Source organism: Tyto alba, unplaced genomic scaffold (assembly GCF_018691265.1).
Source record: "Tyto alba isolate M040663 unplaced genomic scaffold, T.alba_DEE_v4.0 Super-Scaffold_27, whole genome shotgun sequence".
Classification (NCBI taxonomy): domain Eukaryota; kingdom Metazoa; phylum Chordata; class Aves; order Strigiformes; family Tytonidae; genus Tyto; species Tyto alba.
Window position 1 is genome coordinate 13,445,191 of NW_024881301.1, and position 19,571 is coordinate 13,464,761.

At 37.9% G+C, this 19,571-nt stretch overlaps 1 protein-coding gene across 1 annotated transcript in view; it reads right to left on the minus strand.

Annotated features, from left to right (window-relative positions):
• The window catches only part of PIEZO2 (piezo type mechanosensitive ion channel component 2), a 313,592-nt gene that overhangs the window by 257,549 nt on the left and 36,472 nt on the right, over positions 1-19,571 (minus strand). The window lies entirely within an intron of this gene.

The window sequence follows — 19,571 nt, forward strand, 5'->3', positions numbered from 1 at the left end:
TGATATAAGCCAACTGCAGAGGAGTCATGGGATGAATTAAACTCTACATTCATTTACTCATGGAACATAACTAGTTTCAATTAAGTCTTCTCAGCTATATCCAAAACAACTTGGTTCTGGAGGACAGATACAGCTTTAGTACTGCTAGAAACATGTAGTCCAAAAGAAAACAAATTTCTCCAGTCAACAATTCATGAAATTTCATAAAGACTATATTGGAAATGAGTTAACTACTTAAGCATTAATTGCTCCTCATCACATCTGTCCATTTTACTTACAAATACAAAACTGAGAATTCTATTAACAAACAAATCTATACAGTAGCTATAAGTTTTGTTTCCCAAACTTACCAATGTTTTGAACAACTGACTCAAATTCCTTAATAGCCTCGACAGAAAGACTCCAGATTTATGCTCCATGACTGGAGTTTAGCAAAGAAATGTGTGAACTTTATGGGTAAGTCTGGCAAAAAGCAAAGACAAGAAGCATCTATGTTCTAAACTGATACAATTCTGCCACCAGGCTTCAAAAAAATCTGTCAAAGACTATGAAATCCATTGAAGCTCAATAGAGGGTTTTTCAGAGTGAAATCCAGAATGTTTTAGAGCAGCTTCACATTTGCCTGTAAGAACTTAAACTGAGATGGTTCCTGTGATTTACTACTTAAGCTCCCTTTATAGCCACAGCCTTTAAAGGCCACCCAAAGACTTATACCTACACCTGTAACTGAGAAAAACTGCAAGTAAATAGAACCTATCCCACTGGGAATTCTGAAAGCAATTATCAGAGCTTTAAAGTGAATTTACTTGAGAAGAGGGAGTCAGTCCCACTATTATGTCCCTACTCTCAGGGTGCTCTGCAGAGGAGCACAGGATGTGCAAAGGGCGTTAGTGGCCTTCTTGGAATGAATGGCAAACAGGGCACTTGAAATCACCACAAATCCATAAATCAACCTTTTTTGCAAGTTTAATTTAGGGTGGAAAGAAGTTCTTTGGCATTCATAGAAAAAGGTAGGATAGTGGTTTAAGGCTAATATAAAGCCTGAAGGCTTCTCTACTTCAAGAGGAAGGATCAATGTTCTCAGTCATTCTGTTAGCAGAATAATAGTGTTAGCAGATAATGCTATTATCCAGTTATTACAGGGATTGTGTCAAACAGCTTTTAACCATGTTAAAGAGCTTACTTCATTTCATTGCAGAATTATACACATTTTCTTCTTTCTTCAGAACTGAGCTTGCTACACTTCTGGTAGAGCGCCTAGCACTCAATTTTCTCAGCACAAAGATAGCATGCTTTAGGTACCCTCCTTTATTAGCCATATGTCAATGAATGCCTTGCTAACAAGTCTATGTCAAATATTTAGAACCTCTATTTATGTCAAAGCATTCTAGAGCAAACTAGTAACCTTGGCTAGACATTGCCTGGAAAACCTGTTTATTTAAGCAGTTCCAAGAGCACCAGCAATACATTTCTCAAAATTAATACATTAAAACCCCCAAAATTTAGCTGCAATATTTTTACTATTCCCTACTAAAACTATTTCACTATTTCCATATCATGTTTATCTCTATGTGTCTGCTATATTTTGCTGAAGAGATTAGCACCTTAACAAGCTAATGTGCCAGAGCAAAGAGCTGTAACTCAACATACATTTAGCAAGATAAAAGGTTAGGAAACAGCAGCTGCACTGTATTTATATACTTACACTGCACTGCAACATTATTTGTCAAATATATGTATTCCTAAATTCTGATACTCAGAACTATCTAGAACAAGTTGCTGGCCATAAAAATCAGCTTCAGTTTGTCACTGATACAACAACAAAGGATGATCCAAACAAGCAAATAAACCCATCCTCTGCACTCCCCTCTGGCATTCACAAAGATCTCCTTTTGCAAAGGCAGATGTACACAGAGGTCCGACACAGTGGAAATTCCCATTTGAGCTTAATGGAATTCCACCAACAGAAAAAGCACCTACACAACTTAATTTCTTGGCAAACCAGGTGATACAGAAATTTCTGGATATTTGGGTTACATTGGTCAGTTCTGAACTATTTTAGCATTTTAGGCTTGTTACCTCTTCTCGAAATTGTCTAATCGATTAGCAAAATTAATTTCAGAGGAATTATTCTTGAACTATATTTACCTCAAAATTTGCTGCTTTCTATTTCTAGCCCTGAGGAGGCTGTGTTCTCAAAAGCCTTTTTTCTCTGCAACTACATAAACTGGAATATTAACAGAGATTACTTCTCCATGCAAGCTTTCCCTTATATATATATATTTTTTCATACAGTCTCCTGCAGAAATATAAAAATATTTGAAGACGTTTGGTAAAAAGAAATATTTCCTAAGCTAAAAGTGTTAATTTTATTAATATCCAGGAAATTCTTCGGTTTCTTAGTTTCAGAAGTATGGGTTTGTCTAAATAAACACTAAACAAAAAGCTTAAATAGGTAAATATAACATACACACAAAGCCTATATACACTTCCTTTTCTTCAGTCTTTTCTTTTTTTTTAAACCACATTTCTCACCATGTTTTCTAACAGCCTCTACTAGTAAAACTTCAGAAATGTGCTTTTCATCTCTGAAGTTCTGCTACTGTTTAGAGTCCAATGATAGCAGTAATACACAATTGTGAAAAGACAAAAACCAGAGCTATTGATATACAGCATGTTAGTATATTACAGCAAACTTAGCTTTTTTATAATCAGCTGAAGTACTTCGGGGCACCTTCCCTCAAGTGGCAAGAAAAGAGCGCTTTATAAGATTGACTTCTCCATTCAGAAGTGATTATCTGAAATAGTTCTCTTTTAATGCCTAGCGTGCTAAAAAACTACTACCTTTAAAGACAGGATTAGAATGCCATCTAAGGTAAAGTGAAGAACACATTCTAAAATATTTTTATGAGACTTGTTAGGAAATTAGTGTAACTATTACCTCATACAGGTAAAACTACTCAGGCAAGAAGATTCATTTTATTATAATACAAGATCTTTCCTACTATGCTACAATCACTAGAGCAAACAGTTGTGTACAAAGCCTTAAAAAAAGTCCCCAATGCTGAGTAGTGTTATTAACATTAACGATCCATAATTTCTATTAGATATGAGTATCAGAATATGTTAGGTTTAAGAACAACTCCTTAGACAGACTTACAGAAGAACTGAATTCTTTTCTTCAAATTAAGAAAAACTGACGTTACATGTGGGAACTTATAGATTGATAATATTTTAAGGTTTGCTTGTATATTTCTTGGCATAGTCAATAAAAACAGTCAATATTTCAGCACTAAAAGAGGACATTCATTATTGTATGTTGCTATTTTCTAAATTTAAAAAAAATTAAATGTGCATTTCACTGAGATTTCACAAAGTCATTGTCTAAAATTCTGGGAAAAAGACACACTCTTATGTGAGAAACCTTTCAAAATTATGTTTCCTTTTCCTTTATTAGACAATATACTTTTAAATGCCCCAGACTGTGGTATATACATGCTCTGTACATATGCATTCAAAAAAAAAAAAGGGACTCCAAAACAGTCAACAATTTATGGCTTGTGAAAGAACACAGATGATGTTTGCTCAAACTATTTTAGTTTGAACCATATCTTTAATGCAGAATTAGAAAAAAAAAAATCAAGTTTTTATTAAAATAAATTTGAAAAAAAAAAATACTTTTTATGTATGTACAGTATGAACTGTACAAAATTAAAAAGGAATCAAAAAAAAAAAAACAGAAAATCATAAATCACATGCAAACATGTAACTGAGTCCTTCTAGATTGTATTTTTCATTATTATATGATAGCTAAATAAGAATGCTTTTGACTTTGACTTGCTGCCAAGTTTCTGCATGTAGATACCGGGTTTCTCCAACAACAGAATTCTAACAGCTACTACATGTTATCATTTTATATTTATATCAACAGTTCTTTCCTTTCTTCTACTTAAAGAGAAGAATTTGTATAGAATTTGTATTTTACTCGTTAAATGAAAAATACTGGAGGGCAAATTGGGTGGCGATAGAGAAATTCGCACTGAGCTTGATCTTGGAAAGGAGAGGAAAAAAACAGCCTCATAAAAGATGTGTTTAGTTTTATTCTACAAAAATTTTAAGAGGTATTTAATTCAGAAGTGGAAATTACCTGTTCAAAAAAATCAACCTTTAAGAGTGCAGGCACAGCACCAAAGGAATACTGACTTCTCATTGGTAAGCTAGAGTTGTGTCAAAGGCCACAACAACAGAAAATATGAAGGACAGGTAAAGATAGAATTAGCCACCTACTCAGTATTTCTGAATTTATTTTACTAAAAAGGAACTGTCATTAATGTTAACCAAATAACATATTGTTTGCTATATCCTTTTCTGTTCAAGAACTATGTAAAAACAGTTTTTTCCACATATTTCTATTGTAGGTTTGAGAATACTATACATCATTCTTAGCGTTATGCTCTCTGGACTAATGTGTTCATGCTAATGTGTGCATTAGCATGAGAAAGAATTGATTCAGCCAACTACAGTGAAGTCATGTGTCTTCTACATTCAGCAGGATATTGCATAGAGTTTACATCCTGTTTTAACAACTTTCCAGCTGCGAGATTATTAAGAAAGCTATGCAAGGATATCCTTCAAGATTTTTACCTTTAGACTAAAAGTTAGTTTAACATTCATGCTTATTTTTCCAGTGACAAAAAAATATATTCAGTGAAAATATTCATTGGAAAAAGTGCAGCTGAAAAAATGTCTAACCCTGAGCGGGCAAGGGTTGTTGGCTGAAAGACAGCACTGATGCTGTTCACACATCTTTATACCCTGCTGATCTGAAATAAACCTCTGAAAGCAAGGGATCAAAAAACAAAAGGGAAAGGGAATCGGTAGCTGGTTGTTCTGTGAAACTACTTGGTCTTCAGGAGGCTGAGTGCCCAGCTATTAAAGCTAGGAGAATTCAGTACCAGGCTCCTGTCTCTAATGCTATAGTTTTTCATAGTTATCCCATGGTTAATATAATTTTTTCTATCAGTTACATCGTCAGAATTCTGAAAGCACCTAATTAACACCTAATTCAGATGACTAAAACAGACTACATAAAACAGCCTTTGCTACTAGGTGTAACAGATGAATGAGACACTGGTATACATTCAAGATGAAAAGCTTCTGGTACAAAAGCCCAGTACAAGAAGTTAGAGTAAAACAACTGCTAAAGCAAATACATCTCCTCCTCCAAGCCAAGGTGCTCTACGAGACCATCCATGAATGGTCAACTCTTCCAGGAGGATATACAGTTAAGATTCCTCTTACCAATAGGGCACTGTCCTAATGACATTATTAGGCCTTTCCACTTGTGCTGCACTCTGTTAAGACATTTATCAGCCAGTTCCTACATTCTTTAGAATATTCAAAATTCAGAGATTTTTTTTAATACTTTTTTTTTACCCCAAATCACCTTACTGGTCACCAGAAAGCTGCCTAACCAAGGCAAATAGGTCCTGCATTAGGCCATATGGACCCACCCTTCAGGAGACCAGATTTGCTCTAGAAAATCAGCCAATAAGGAACAAAAGTACATGAGAAACTCTCAGTACTGTTTCTAAAAGCCTTAGTATTAAATTCAGTTACCCTCCCATACAGGCAAAGGCACTAGATAGTCAGTGACAAAGCAGGAGCTAACACACAGACACGCACACACCGCCCACCCCCAACTCCAGAACAGCTTTCCTTTCACTGTCCAGTGCAATCAGTTCAAGAGATGCAAAAACATAAACCAGTGCAGTTTCTCCTTATGTATATACATTGCTGTATGCCAAGGCAATCCACTTCACAGATACAAACATAAGCACAGCTTTCTTTGATGCCAAAGCAACAACTCAGAATTCTGAACAACATTTTAAACTGTGGTAAAGTGGTCTATATGGACTATACAAGAACTCAGTAGGGAATAAATGGAAATGTTGAAAGAGGTAAGGCAATTTAAAATTTACAGAACAAGAACTACTGTGAATAAAGGATTTTTTTCAAGGATAAGGAGTTAAAAAACAAATCAAACCAAAAAACCACCTCCCATTAGCCAGGCGGACAAGTATTTTATAGAGGTCAGGACTGCTGAGAAATGTCTGTTTTTCTGCTATTTGTATCTATATAAAGCTTTGATGGTTAAAGCTTTTTAATTCCTAGTAATACTCTCTCTTAATATCAACCAACAAATATAAGAAATGAAAATGGGATTTTCCTCCTTTTTCTAAGGGTTTGTCCATGCATCATTCTTTAAACAAAACACACACACACGCACACACACACACATATTCACACAAAATACCAGCAAACAGCCCTCCAGTATTTCCTTACAGTTCCTGGGGCCATTGCCCCTGGGGGCCGGGGTGTGATTGAGAAGAAAGCCCACCTAACTTCACATTGAAACAAAAACCCAAAAGGCTGTACACTGATGAGCATTGTTTATGAAATAACATAGTAAAAAGTTAAGCTCATTCACACCATTGGCTGGATAAAATGATTCAGTATTAAATAGTCACAGAACAGAATCTCTCAGAAGATGATGGAGCAGTTACTCTCATCTCCTCTATAACATTTTGAGCCAACAACTGTTGAGGTACAAAGGAGAGCAAACCTCACATCTCCTTTTCAGTTCAGAGACACAAGTGCAAATCTTACTAAGTCTCTGTGGATTTCCCACTTTTACCTGACATGGCCGTGACTAACCAAATGCCATAAAAATAATAAAAGAAATAGATTAACAATTAAGTTTGTTGTGATAGGAAATGTGTATTACTAGTTTCTGCATAAGAAAGGAAAGTTGTATTACTTCTATAAATTGCCATTTTTTGTATCTTCTAACACTTCTTCACATTTCAAGTTTCTGTTTCAGAAATACAAAATTAGTTTCATTTTTTTCCTCCAAGATTCCTTACAATAACAAGGAAACAATTGACACTCATTGTAAAATTAGATATGCTGTAAACAACCTGTTTTTAAGAATAAAACTCTAAAAGTGACCAAAACCATCCCTCTGCAAGAACTATACTTTCTAACAATGACAAGTATCTAACAGGCAGAGTGCCCAGTGAACTTCAGCTATCTGTGAACTTTATTTTTTCTTACTGAAATTCAGAAGACAAGGTTAACTCCTGGCACAGTTTTGCTCTCACTCACTTCTGAGTAATTCAACTTACAATAATGCTCAAGACAGAGGAGACTGGAATTATAAACGGCTGTGCGAGATAGTTAAGTGAAATGCATGTAATCATATCATCCTTTTCAAGTAAATCAGTGGTCATAGTCTATGGTGTGCAGTGCAGTGCCGAACTACACAGAACTATGTGAGCTCAGGACAACTCACCTCCTGCAACAGCCAATACTCCTTCCACATTAAGCAGCTCTGTTGATAACACAATGCTAATGTGCACTGCTCACCACCCTGCTCCTGAGCCAACATTTCAACGTGGTGCTGCTTTGTGTACTTAGTGTGTGCTACACCCAGACAAAAACCTTTTTTCCTTTTGGAAAAAAACATGAATGCTTTGATAAACAGATAAACACTAAGCATTTGGTTCATGTCAGCACTTCTACAATCACATTTTTTCACTGGTCAGTGCTCATCAGCAGCAATTACTGCTGGACACTGAACACTTTTCAGAGGGTTTTGTGGTTTTTTTTTTGCTTTGACTTTTTTTATCTTTCCTCTCTTTCTCAGAGCAGCAGTTTCAGTAAGCTTTCTCTCCATCAGAAACCATCTGGAACTGATTTTACTTTGTGGCAAATATTGTTTGGGAATTGAGTGCAGAGGGAGGAGAAGACTAAACACCTTGTTCACCTCTTTCTTTCAGCTCTAGGGATGGGAGCTATGCTCCCCAGCTGTCTTTGATATGAGCAAAATAAACAAAAGACCTCAGGTGTGAGCATATCACAATCATCACCTTACTCAGAATAATCTATTTTAAAGGAGTATCTACTCTCACAAGCAAATCTAATGTCAATATGTTTTACTGACATGACTAAGTACACAAGTATTTCCAAAGTAAAAAACATGATGGACAGCATCATCAGTAATTTTTCCCAATAGAAAGATCTACTTAACATTATAACTCATTTCAAACTCAGTGGCAGACTAGAATTAAATTAAGAATTTCCATTGTCTCTTAGATTGCCTTAAGGTTTTGACATTTCTACATTGTCTTGGTAATCTTTTACTCAACCAATCTGAGACAAAGTTGGGGTTTTTTTGGTTGTGGTTTATGGTTTTTTGATACTTCTTTACATATATACCTTTCAGCTCCAGTCTCTTCTCTCACAGTGATTAAAGTTCACTGCAGACACACTCTTTCGCCTCCCCTCACCCACCTCATACAATTCACACATGCCAAAGTAAGCTCCACCCATAAAACAGTAGTCCTAACGGCTGGTCCCATCCTCCTTCCCCCACCCCAAAAAAAAAAAAAAAAATGCAGTCTCCCTTTTTTTATGTAACAAAAATAGATGGCAAATCTGGGATCTCTGTTGTTCTCCGGCTTTACGATCCGGTCAGCATGCCAGCAATCAAAATAGTGAGCACTCAACTTCATGAGCATATTTCACCGAAGTCACAACATTTTGCATTCAGTGTACACATACATCCACTCACTGGTCTGAGAGATCCCTCCACCAAGGTGGCTGCCCGTGGAAGGGAGACTGTCTGCATTCTCATCCCTGCTCTAGTAACAGTTCTTCTGTCTTCAAGCTCCTCTCGCTAGGAAAGTAACTGGGAGCTAAAGAAATCACTCTGCTCCTCATTCATTTTCATGGGATGAGAAAAGCGTGTTCCTTGCCCCCCGGACATCCGGACACAGCAGTCCAGTTGTGCTGTTACAGTTGCATAACCCTGGCAGACTCAAACTAAAAATAACAGCAAACGCAGAACACAGATGACGACCAAATGTCACAGTGCTACTGCTAAACACAACATCAACCAGGGACAGATGTGGGGACAGCTGTGTGACAGAAAGATCTCTACAAGCAGAAAGGGACCAAGACCTTCATTTACAACTGCTAAGAAGCTATCAGGCATCAGGAATAGCTACTCAGTCAAATGCTTCCAGCAACTAGTAGTGAAAATTTCGGCATATGTTACCAATCCCCCACAGCCATCCACACTCATCGTCTTTTAAAACACATAAATCAATTGACATAAGATGCAGAGAGAACTAAGTCTTTTTTTTTTTTTTTTTTTTTGGCCAGCTGTTGCTTATGCTGACACCAACCCTAAAAAACCCCGAATCAGATGAAGGACACAGCAAAAAAACTAACCCAGGCAAGCACCTCTAAGGAATATAAACATGACTAAACATCAGAGAGGTGTTAACATTAAGAAATATGAGCATCATTAGTGAAGTTACAAATATGAATGCAGTGTTTAAAATTCTGCCATTATTTATTCCAGTGGAGGAAAGGATAGATAAACTTCCTCTCTTGGTCCATCACTGAAAGAGCTCAGAGGGTTGCAACTGCAAGTTGTAAATCTGGGTGATGAAGGAGCACTTCAGACAGTACTACAAAGCCACAGTGGTCACCAAAGGAAACAGAATTTTAAAAACAGTTATCTCCAGGATATCTATCAATTCTGTAAAGCAGATGCAAGCACCTCATTCTTGTAATGTCACTATTCCAAACTGATGTTTCTTGCACAAAATAACAAATCACTTCTTGTTTGAAGAATTGTGCTTTTCTTTCTCTCCTTAAAATATGCTAAGTAATTTTCCCTTATTGTGGAGAAGTTTTGATCTACTACAGGAATCTACTCTGGAATGCCATGAATTGCCTTGCAAGCTATTTCTCATAACTAGGAACCAGGAAAGGATCCTGGAGTACCCAAAGAATCACAGAACCCAGGGAGACACTGAGTGACTTCCTAACTGCAAATCCAGTTTCATCACTAAGATTGTTTATTATGGAGAAATAGTACTTAAACCCATATGACTCCCAATGACATTTCACATGAACATGACCATAGTCTGCAAGACAGAGTCCTTCCAGGACAGATGCATTTTACTTTGGATTTCAAATGCAATGCTTACCTAGCAATGAGTCAAAAACATCTATTAGAAGTCCTACTATTGAAACAGGACCATGGCCTTCATCCAGTTTTTCAAACAGAAAGATGGAGTGCATATAGTCACTCAAGAAAAGAGAAAACATCTTCATTGTGCATTTATTCTGAGTAGAAACATTCTCCAGAAAGCACGGGGCACATATATTAACACTGCATCTGTCAAGACACTTTCTCTGCCCCTAAAGTGTGGTAATCTATGGTACTCAGTGCAGGCTGCCAAATCTCTGGTACTTCTGGGAGGCCTTCTTCCACATATCCGTTTTCTATTACACTGCATGTGTAGCAATGTTTTCTTCCCCCGGAATATGATTTGCAGAAACTCCCCCAGACCTTTGATAAGCTCCCAGCCAAATTTTAAGAGCAAGACTGGAAATTCAAAATGATTTAATACCTCCTTCATGTTTATATAACAAAGCATTGTGTCCCTGTCCAAGAATATTTGAATGTGGGAAGTTAAGAAGAAGTTTAACTTGAAGAAAACTTCCCACGCAGTTAGTAATTCTAATCTGTTTATATCTAGGCTCAATATAAAGTCTGTCTACGTATTTATTTGGAGTCACGCCACTGTCCTGAAGATACCCAATGATATTATGCAGTATCCCATCAGCATGAAAAGTAAAGCAGACATGTCCCACCAAGGAATTTATGATACTGTGTTCATCACTACATAGCTTCTAGAGATCTCAACATAGCCAATCACAAGGTAAAGGATTGTTTGTTGCAGAGGAAGGCAGAGATAATAAAAAATTGTTACCATTAGGCATGTTCTGAACATATGAAGGTACAGGTAAAGTTAAGCATCACAGTGTGAATCTTCATTCCCAAAATGCAATAATGTAGTTTTCTCACATTAAAATAAATAACTAAATAAAAACAAAAACCAACCAAACAAAAAAACTCCAGCATGTCTTTAATTGGGCAATATCTCAAATTTGGAGAAATGAGTCCACTGAGAATCACAGAAGATCCGTTTCTTGAGAAAGAGCCAAAATATACATCCTGGAGGATTAAAACTAAGTGAAGGACGCATTAAATTTGATTTAAACATATACTGAAAATTTAAGAAAGATACAAACACCAAGCTGTCTTTCACGTAAAAAAAAAAAAAAAAAAAAAAGGTTTTCTTCATAACCTCTGAAGGGAAGTCAATGATCCCTTACTGACAAGGGTTCTATATATTTAGGTTCTGAAGATAACAGCAGTAAAGACTTACATAATCCTTGTAACTTTATTTATGAGCACTTCCATTAGTATAAATTTTCATCTGGTGAAGAAAGCGTTTTTGTCAGTAAACTGAAAAAAACTTATACCAGTTGAGAACACAAACCATGGATTTCAAAGTGGTCTTTATGAGTAAACTGACCAGAATTAGTCTTGGATGAAGATTATAGCTCCAGAAAAGAAATGGGCCAGAATAAGTAAAATGTTGGGTTTTGTTCGATCACAGAGGATTCCCTTAACTGCTTGATCAATGTACAACAGACAGTTTGTCAGGAGTATTCTTATTTGCCATGCTAGAAAAATAACTAACTTTATGCTTTACCACATGGTGTTAAGTGATGGAAGTGGGAAGATGAAGCTGCAGAAATAAAAACAGCAGCCACTTATTATCTTGAGAGATACCTAACTCAGTAATGTTGTTCTGCTAATGTGTTACTGGGTCAAAAGAGGAAAGTTTATTTACCACAGAGGCAAGAGAAAGTTGTTCCTAAAAGTAATAGTAGTAGTAATAATTCTAAAGAGGATTGATAGAAATAAATTAATTGTGGGGTTTTAAACCAAAAAAAAAACAAAAAACAAAACAAAACTATTTTTTAGCTTGAAAAGGGGAAAATAATGCCTGAAATATGAACTTCTTACTGCTTTATCAATTCATTTGAGATTCCCTCCCCTGCCACAATTAACTATCCACTTAAAGCACTTCAAAGTTGCATTATATTTCATTTTCAATATTCAGTGCTCCCACATAATTTTCTTGCTTTCCGTCACTGAACAATTTTGAGAACTATTTTTTTTTTAATCTAAAACTTCTAAGTTATTTCATTATAGCTACAAGAAAATACACCCTTTAAAAACATATGAACAAAAGCCCCAAACCTGCCTTCTCAGCTCTTTGGTCAGAAGAAATGCATACCAGCAACAAAATTCACATAACTCGCCATAGTATCAATTGCTAGTAGAAACTAGTTCGGGCCCTGCTACTAACATACATTAAAGCAAGCTGGAGTTAGTGTGATTTCAGAACCAGGAAGAGATTGTCAGCACAACTGCAAGCATTTATCCCTTGTTTAGGGCATCACAGTCTCCTAGTAAAAATACTGCTTTTCAATAAATAATAGAGTACACCATCGCTGGCCCTAGAGTTCTATCAATTCAGAAGATGGTCAGAATTCCAATTTTGGAACAATTCTAGGAAAATACTGCCTGACTTTGTTCCCCAGTAAATGTTCTAAGGCGAGGATTTTAAGACAACTGCTAAAAACCACTCAGAAATCCCGCTCACCTATATTCAGTTTGTATTTTTGTGCGTGTAAAAAAATGGGAAGATACTCTGTAGTATGTTTGGATGCACATGCATCAGTTTCTGCATTCTCTGTATGTTATCTATCATACCAAGAAAAAGATCTTTTTTTGAGCTATAAGAAAAGGAGGTGTGAGGATATTCAACAGTTAATCTGAAATGAAATTAGTATCTTTTATACCTGGGGAAAGACATCTTCCCAATGTCTGTGTCCTGGGTTTGAGTGAGTGGTGGGGGTTTTTGGTGGCAGGGGAGGGGGCTATCGGGGTGGCCCCCTGTGAGAAGCTTCTCAAAGCTCCCCCAGCTCCAAGTCAGCTCCACCTCTGCTCAAAAACTGAGCCAATGAGCTGCGCCTCTGCAATAACGTATTTAAGAAGGGACGTAGCCATGAGCAGCGGGACATGTGAGGAGGAGTTGTGGCAGCTGCGTGAACACCAAGGTCAGTGGAGGAATGGAGGAAGAAAGGAGGGGGGAGGTGTGCCGGAGCAGAGATCCCCCTGTATCCTGTGGTGAGACGGCAGGGCGGCCCCCCCTGCCAACCATGAAGATCTACGGTGGAGCAGACACTGATTTATGGCCTGTGGCTTCCGCCTGGTTGCTCAAGGTGCTGGGCCCAAAGAAGGCCGGAGTCTTGTGGGAAAAGGTAGCCCCACTGCTGTAATTCAGCACTGGGAGGATTGCAGCATGCGGGGGAGTCCCACGCCGGAGCAGCTCGGGAAGGGAGGGAAACCAGTCTGAAAAAATTAGTGACCCACGACGGAGCAGTGTGGGGAACACTGCAGCCCGTGGGAGGGATTCATGTCAGAGAAAGTTTGTGGAGGACTGTCTCCTATGAGAGGGGGACCACGATGGAGCAGGGGGAACAAGTTCCAGAAGCTCCCCCCACCAAAGAAGGAAGAAGCCGCAGCACTGCCTGCACCCCCCATTCCCTGCCCCTGCACTGCTGGGGGGAGGAGGTAGAGATATCGGGAGTAGAGCTGAGCCTGGGAAGAAGGGAGGGGTGGGGGGGAAGGTGTTCTCAAGATGTGGCAATGCGTCTCACTATCCTACTCTGTTATGTGTTGTTAGTGTCTATAATAAATGTATATTCTTTTTTTCTTCCCCTAACAAGTCTGCCTTCTGCTGAGCATAAAGGGGGATATTTTTCCCCATCCCAGTCCTATCTCAAACCCCAAGCCTGGGTCTCTGTCCCTTCTTATTGCTGGAAGAGAAGGCTCAAACCGCAACAGTCTGAAAAACCTAAACTACTAGATAATAACAACAAACACTCTGAAAGTGAATTTCAGAGGTAACACACATAGAGGAATCATTCAAGGTAAGCAAAAAAGGGAAAGATTGATGGGAGAGCGAGATGCCAAGTTTGGCATTCAGTCTCAAAGATTTCTTTCCTTTACAATCCTGTTTATCACTGTCTGAGGGCTTATTAGGACAGGTACAGTGCCTATTGGTAGTCCACTGGAAAAGGCTTAAATTTCCATTTAGTTTCCAACTTGAATCAAAGAGGCAGAGCAACTGTGACTGACATCCAGCATCCTGATGTCATACAATTGAAGGGTGAAGGATGAATACACAGCCTCCAGCTACACAGGCACGCTTTGCTTTCAACAGCACAAGACAAATATGCACCCCACTCAGACTCGATAGTTGTAGAGTCATCACCCCACCTTGGGGCCTGCTGAACTTTACCAGCCTTTAATACAGCCCTTTGCTGTGCCCCAGCCAAGAGCCATCTGTAAAGGCATTAGCTTCCAGACCCCGCTGCCTTCACATTGGGTACATCCCAAGTAGAATGGGGGTCTTGGCACAAACATTTCTCCACCTCAGCAGCTGCCACAAGTTTATTTAACAGCTAAGACAGTTCTGCTGGCATGGAAACAGCAGCACTGTTTTCTGAAGGAAAAATACTTGATGTGCAAACAAAGATATGGAGCATGTTAGCTTATGCCTTCGTATTTAGGGACATGTTTTCTTTGGCAGGAAAGCTAAAGGAATCCTTTTGCCAAGTGTCCCCTGTGACTCCCAAGCCATTGCTGCAGTCATGTCAGCATAGATGCTTGTAGTGCTTAGTGTTGGCACAATCAAAGCAGGGAGCACCCAGTGAAGAGTCGGGGGAGAAGGGGTGACCAGGAACTTGAGAAACTCACTACTGGAGAAAACAGTGCAACTATGTGCCTAAAACGTAGAAATAAACTATGTGTAGCTCTTGAAAGGCACCTAGTCACCATCATAAGCACATCATGGTACATCACTGCTGAGAATGTGGAGAGGAGAAAAACTTTCAGTGGTACAAGCTGTTAAATCATTGGGCATGTAATATAACTTTTTATGTTTTCAGGAAAAGCACTAATGTCAACTCTATTCATAGTAAATTCCAAAAGACATTTTACATTTAGTTTCATATCTTTCTTTTTATTTGTTGCTTCCTCCCCACCTTCACACAGATTTCTTAGGAGGAGGAACTTTGAAGATGAAAAGGGAGAGGGAAAAATGTGGAAAATCCAAATACTTCTCCAAACTATTCTAGAGAAAGGAATTTTATTACAGTTATCAACCAGATAACATGCAGAGTTATCTTTCTAAAAGCCCATGAAACAGAAAAAGTACATGGATATCTTTCCAGCAACAAAATCCAACCAAGATTGGTACCTTGTGCATTAAAGCACATTAAAGAGCAGAAAATTTCAGTACACAAGATCATTTAGAGCAGGGAAAAGAGAAATATCCTTACCTGGTTTATACAAGAAACCAAACCACATAAAATTACTTGACTTTACCACTTTTACATGACAGCCCTGTAACAAAGTGACCCCAAGTTCCCAAACCTAAACCTGCAGTTCCAAGAGAACAACCTCTCCACAAAAATATACTCTTGCTTCTCTTTCAAAGTGGTGGAAGATGTATATACAAGCAAGAGTTTACTCTGAAATCAGTAATCTTTTTAACCACACAAAGCAACAGGGAATCCTGAAGTGGCAAAATGACTCTCCTAGTCATATCTGCACCATTTTTTCCAGTTGTTTTCCCCTTACTATTTGCATCATCTTCTGCTTGAAAAAAACATGGAGTGAGTCACAAGTTCTAACTACATTTGTATTCTTATACTGTGCCAACCATTGCAGCATCTGAACACCTTTCAGGAAAATATGCACATGCACCAAATACAGCCATGTCTTCTGAGGTAACAGAGGTGGTAAATGGGCAAGCAGCAGTCTGCAGGCACAGGACAACAGTATTTCCTCTCTCCAAGATGACAGACATAACACTCGTCACCTGCCTCCAAATGCATTCATTAGCAGCTTTATACAGGATCTTAAGAGTGGATGGACTTGCAGCCACAGATACTTTCACTCAAATAGAAAGATATTTGTGAGAACATGTTTGTAAATAGTAGACTGTGTTACAGGAAACCATAAATCTAATATTAATGCCTCAGAATTCCCAACCATATCTTGTCTAAAAACCTATGTTTATTTCTGCATTTATGATTAAACTCACCAATTTTTGGCACTCAAAAAGTGCAAAATGGTACCCATTTGAGAAAACGATGAGTTTGCTTTCCAGGTGGCCTTGTGCTTTAAGCCAACTGGTTGGTTTCAATTTGAGATGTTGGTATCACCAGACTAATATATCAACCTTTAAGCAAAGGTCAGGTTTTACAGTTATAGCAGAAGTAAATTCATAATTTATTCCAAACCATTAGGTGCTTTTCTTCCTCTGATTTGGCAGAGTTGTGGTCTCTCCCTTCCCTTCATCTCACTCTCTTCCCTCAAATTCACAGTAATCCCAGAAAAATCACAGTTCACATTTTGAAGGATAAAATTCCAACAAACATTATACAATGATCTCAAACAACCTGATCCTTGGTTAATCATAGAAAATCTGATGCTTGGCTTATCTGAAATGCAAGGAAACAACAGGAACCCCAAGGAGCTCATCCAAATGAGCACAGTAATATCCTGAACCCTCACTCCTTCCTCTAGCATTTCTGTCCTCTTTCCCGGGACTGTTCCAGGAAGGACAGATGAATTCATAAACCTTAACGGTATCCACAGTCTAGTAGCTAAACTTGTTTGTGCATTAGACAAAATACATTGCTTGTTCATAAACCACTGTAACCTGATCAACCACAGTGACTCAAAATCCTTCATACCAAACTATTTCTGAAAACAAGAACAACCAACACGAAACCTGACCTTTAGAAATATTTTTGCACTATGCTAAGTGACCCTGAACCAACAATATTAGATCTATAATATGACCATCTCAAAATGTCTGTCAATACTGTTTTCTTTGTGGGTATAATTTTTATAAAGTGAACAGATCTTTAGTTCATCTCCATGTACCGGTATGGCAAGACAACCGTGTGCATGCCATGCTCTCACACTCTCAGTCAGCAGACAATCAACTAGTAAACTTGTTTCTTTTAGCCAAAAGTGTATAGAATATAAAAGCAATTTTAGAAGGAGACAAATACTGAATGGTTTCATCTGAAAATGGGAACTGTAGCCCAACATATCCCAAAGAAGAAGAAATGTTATTTTTGTGTCTGGAAGACAACTGACCTTGGTAAGAATACTTCCAATCTGAAGTGCTGTGTGAACTGCATCCTGTATTGTACAACTTGACAAAGCTGCCTTTGTTGATGTTGATACAGAATATGGATAGCGAAGAGGCTGATTGTGCTTCCCCTTAAAAAGTTACAGTTTTAACTCCAGATTTAGAAGAGCACACAACATATTTGTGATTATGCATGAGACAGACTCCTAATTCAATTTATACTTTTTTTTTTTAATTTAGCTCATCTCTCCTGCCAAAGATGCAATCATTTTCCTGAAGATGAATGTCAACTCTGTAAGCCAAAAGCCATTTATCAGCTTTTAGCTAAGAAATATTTGAAGAGCTTAAAAAAAGGCAAGTATTAAAATGCTGATTGAAACAAGTATGAATGGTTTGATTATTACATGGAGTCCTGGAGTGGGGAGAGGGGAGCATATCCTCTTTGTGGTTAGGAAAAGTTGGCAATCTGAATCTGACCCCCACCCTTTTTTGTGCAATCTCTGCATAATAAATCTGACATTTCAGAAGAAAGCTTCCATTCTCCTCCAACAACCCAGTGCAGAGGAGTAAAGAAAAGTGGGTCCTCCACTCCATTTTTTTCAGTGGTCCACAGGATTTCCAAAAATAATACTCTGCCCAGATGTTGAATCAGACTTTCAGTTTATTTGCAGGCAGCGGAATCAGTAGATTTCAAATTAGCTTCAGATGCTGTGAGTGAGGAAACATCACTTCCCTCCAAATTCAACATCTCAAAGGTTTTTCTGCATTTTTATGCTTATTTTTTAAAAAAATTATAGGCTAAGAATTAACAGTTGAGCTCTAAATCAATGCTTCTTTCAAGATCAAAACTGCTGGACTCAAAGAAATCCTTAATCTTGGTAAAACTTGGGTGCTAATGGTACCCAAACATTCCACCTCAACCACCTGCACTTCTTATTTCACTAAAAAAAAAAAAAAAAAAAAAAGGCACAACCAAGACTGTAAAAGCTACATATGGTACTAAAAATGGCAAATCATCTCAGACACAATAATGAAAATATATCCGTAATCTTAAGTCAGTTTTCCCTTAGTTTAGTATCAGAAGATTTATTCTTGACCTCTTCCAATCCTATATTTTTTGATTACCAAATTTAGCTTCAGAATAAGGCAAAAAGTTGCAGCCTGCATCTCTAATGTTTTATCATTGTACTCAGATGATGTGGAAGGGGAAGACAAAAATCCCCCTCAAAACAATATAAAACCTGTCCACCAGGTAGGCAAACCATGCCAGTGAAACATGGGAAAGGTCTGCCTCGGGAAAAGTACACTTTGTGGTTCAAACATCTGCTATTTCTTTTTAGTCAAAGCACATCCGGAGCACGCAAAAATACAATTGCAGCATATTCTCAAATATCTGGATGCTTCTATTAGAACAGTTTATGTCTGGGAAATGAGGATTTAAAATAAACATTGAGCCAAATCCTAAAGCCCTTAACCTGGGCAAACTTCCATTCACCAAAGTACAACAAAAAGTCAAATTCTTCTCTTTTTGTTAGGTTTATACAGATTTAAACAGAATCAACCACATTTCTTGAATTCAGATCTGTCCATCTGAAAGTTAAGACCATCTGCTAGCGCAAATGAAGAAAGAGTAGAACTCTAACCGAGGATTATTTCAATATGAAGCATCAGGTCTGCTAAGAGTATAGCACCAAAATAAGAAAAACAAGGCATTCAATTAGCACTACAACCCTGCCATTATTTTGGTGTTCTTGAACTAGCCTATTTGTCCCTATTATTAATCCACTTAGGAAGAACAACTAAAGGACAAAGATTATTCTTTGGAATACTAACAGAGACAAGATATTTTAAAAGATGGTTTAAGTACTATTCTTGACATGTTTTCATTCAATCCATTTCTCTATAAACACTCAAAGTCACCCATGTTAAGATCCTGATCAACAGAAAGCAACAACTTTTCTGATTCTATTTTCACTCTTTCGGATACAGATGAGAAGTGCACACTTCTCTCCTCCATGCCCAAGGCAGACTCTGCTCTCAGGCATAGGAGCACAAAACACCCAACCACAAACACCGTCATGCAAACTCAGATAGGTGTAAATATGCACTGGCAAGAGTGGGTAGCTTTACAGTATGCATCCATGTAGCTGAAGGAAGATTCAAGAAGTTTGTACTACTGATATATTCCAAGGGACTCTGTAGAAGCAGACAACTACTTTATGAAGAAACTAAAACAAAAATGTAAGGTGTTTTATTGGAAGGGGGAGAGTGATATTCAGATGCAGAGCATCAAGGTTATAATAAACAGAAATCAATTCTGCATGCTGCACTTAGGCTATTCCTGGAACCCTTTTTTTTTCCTATTTGTTGTTGAAACACAACCACCAGCACCAC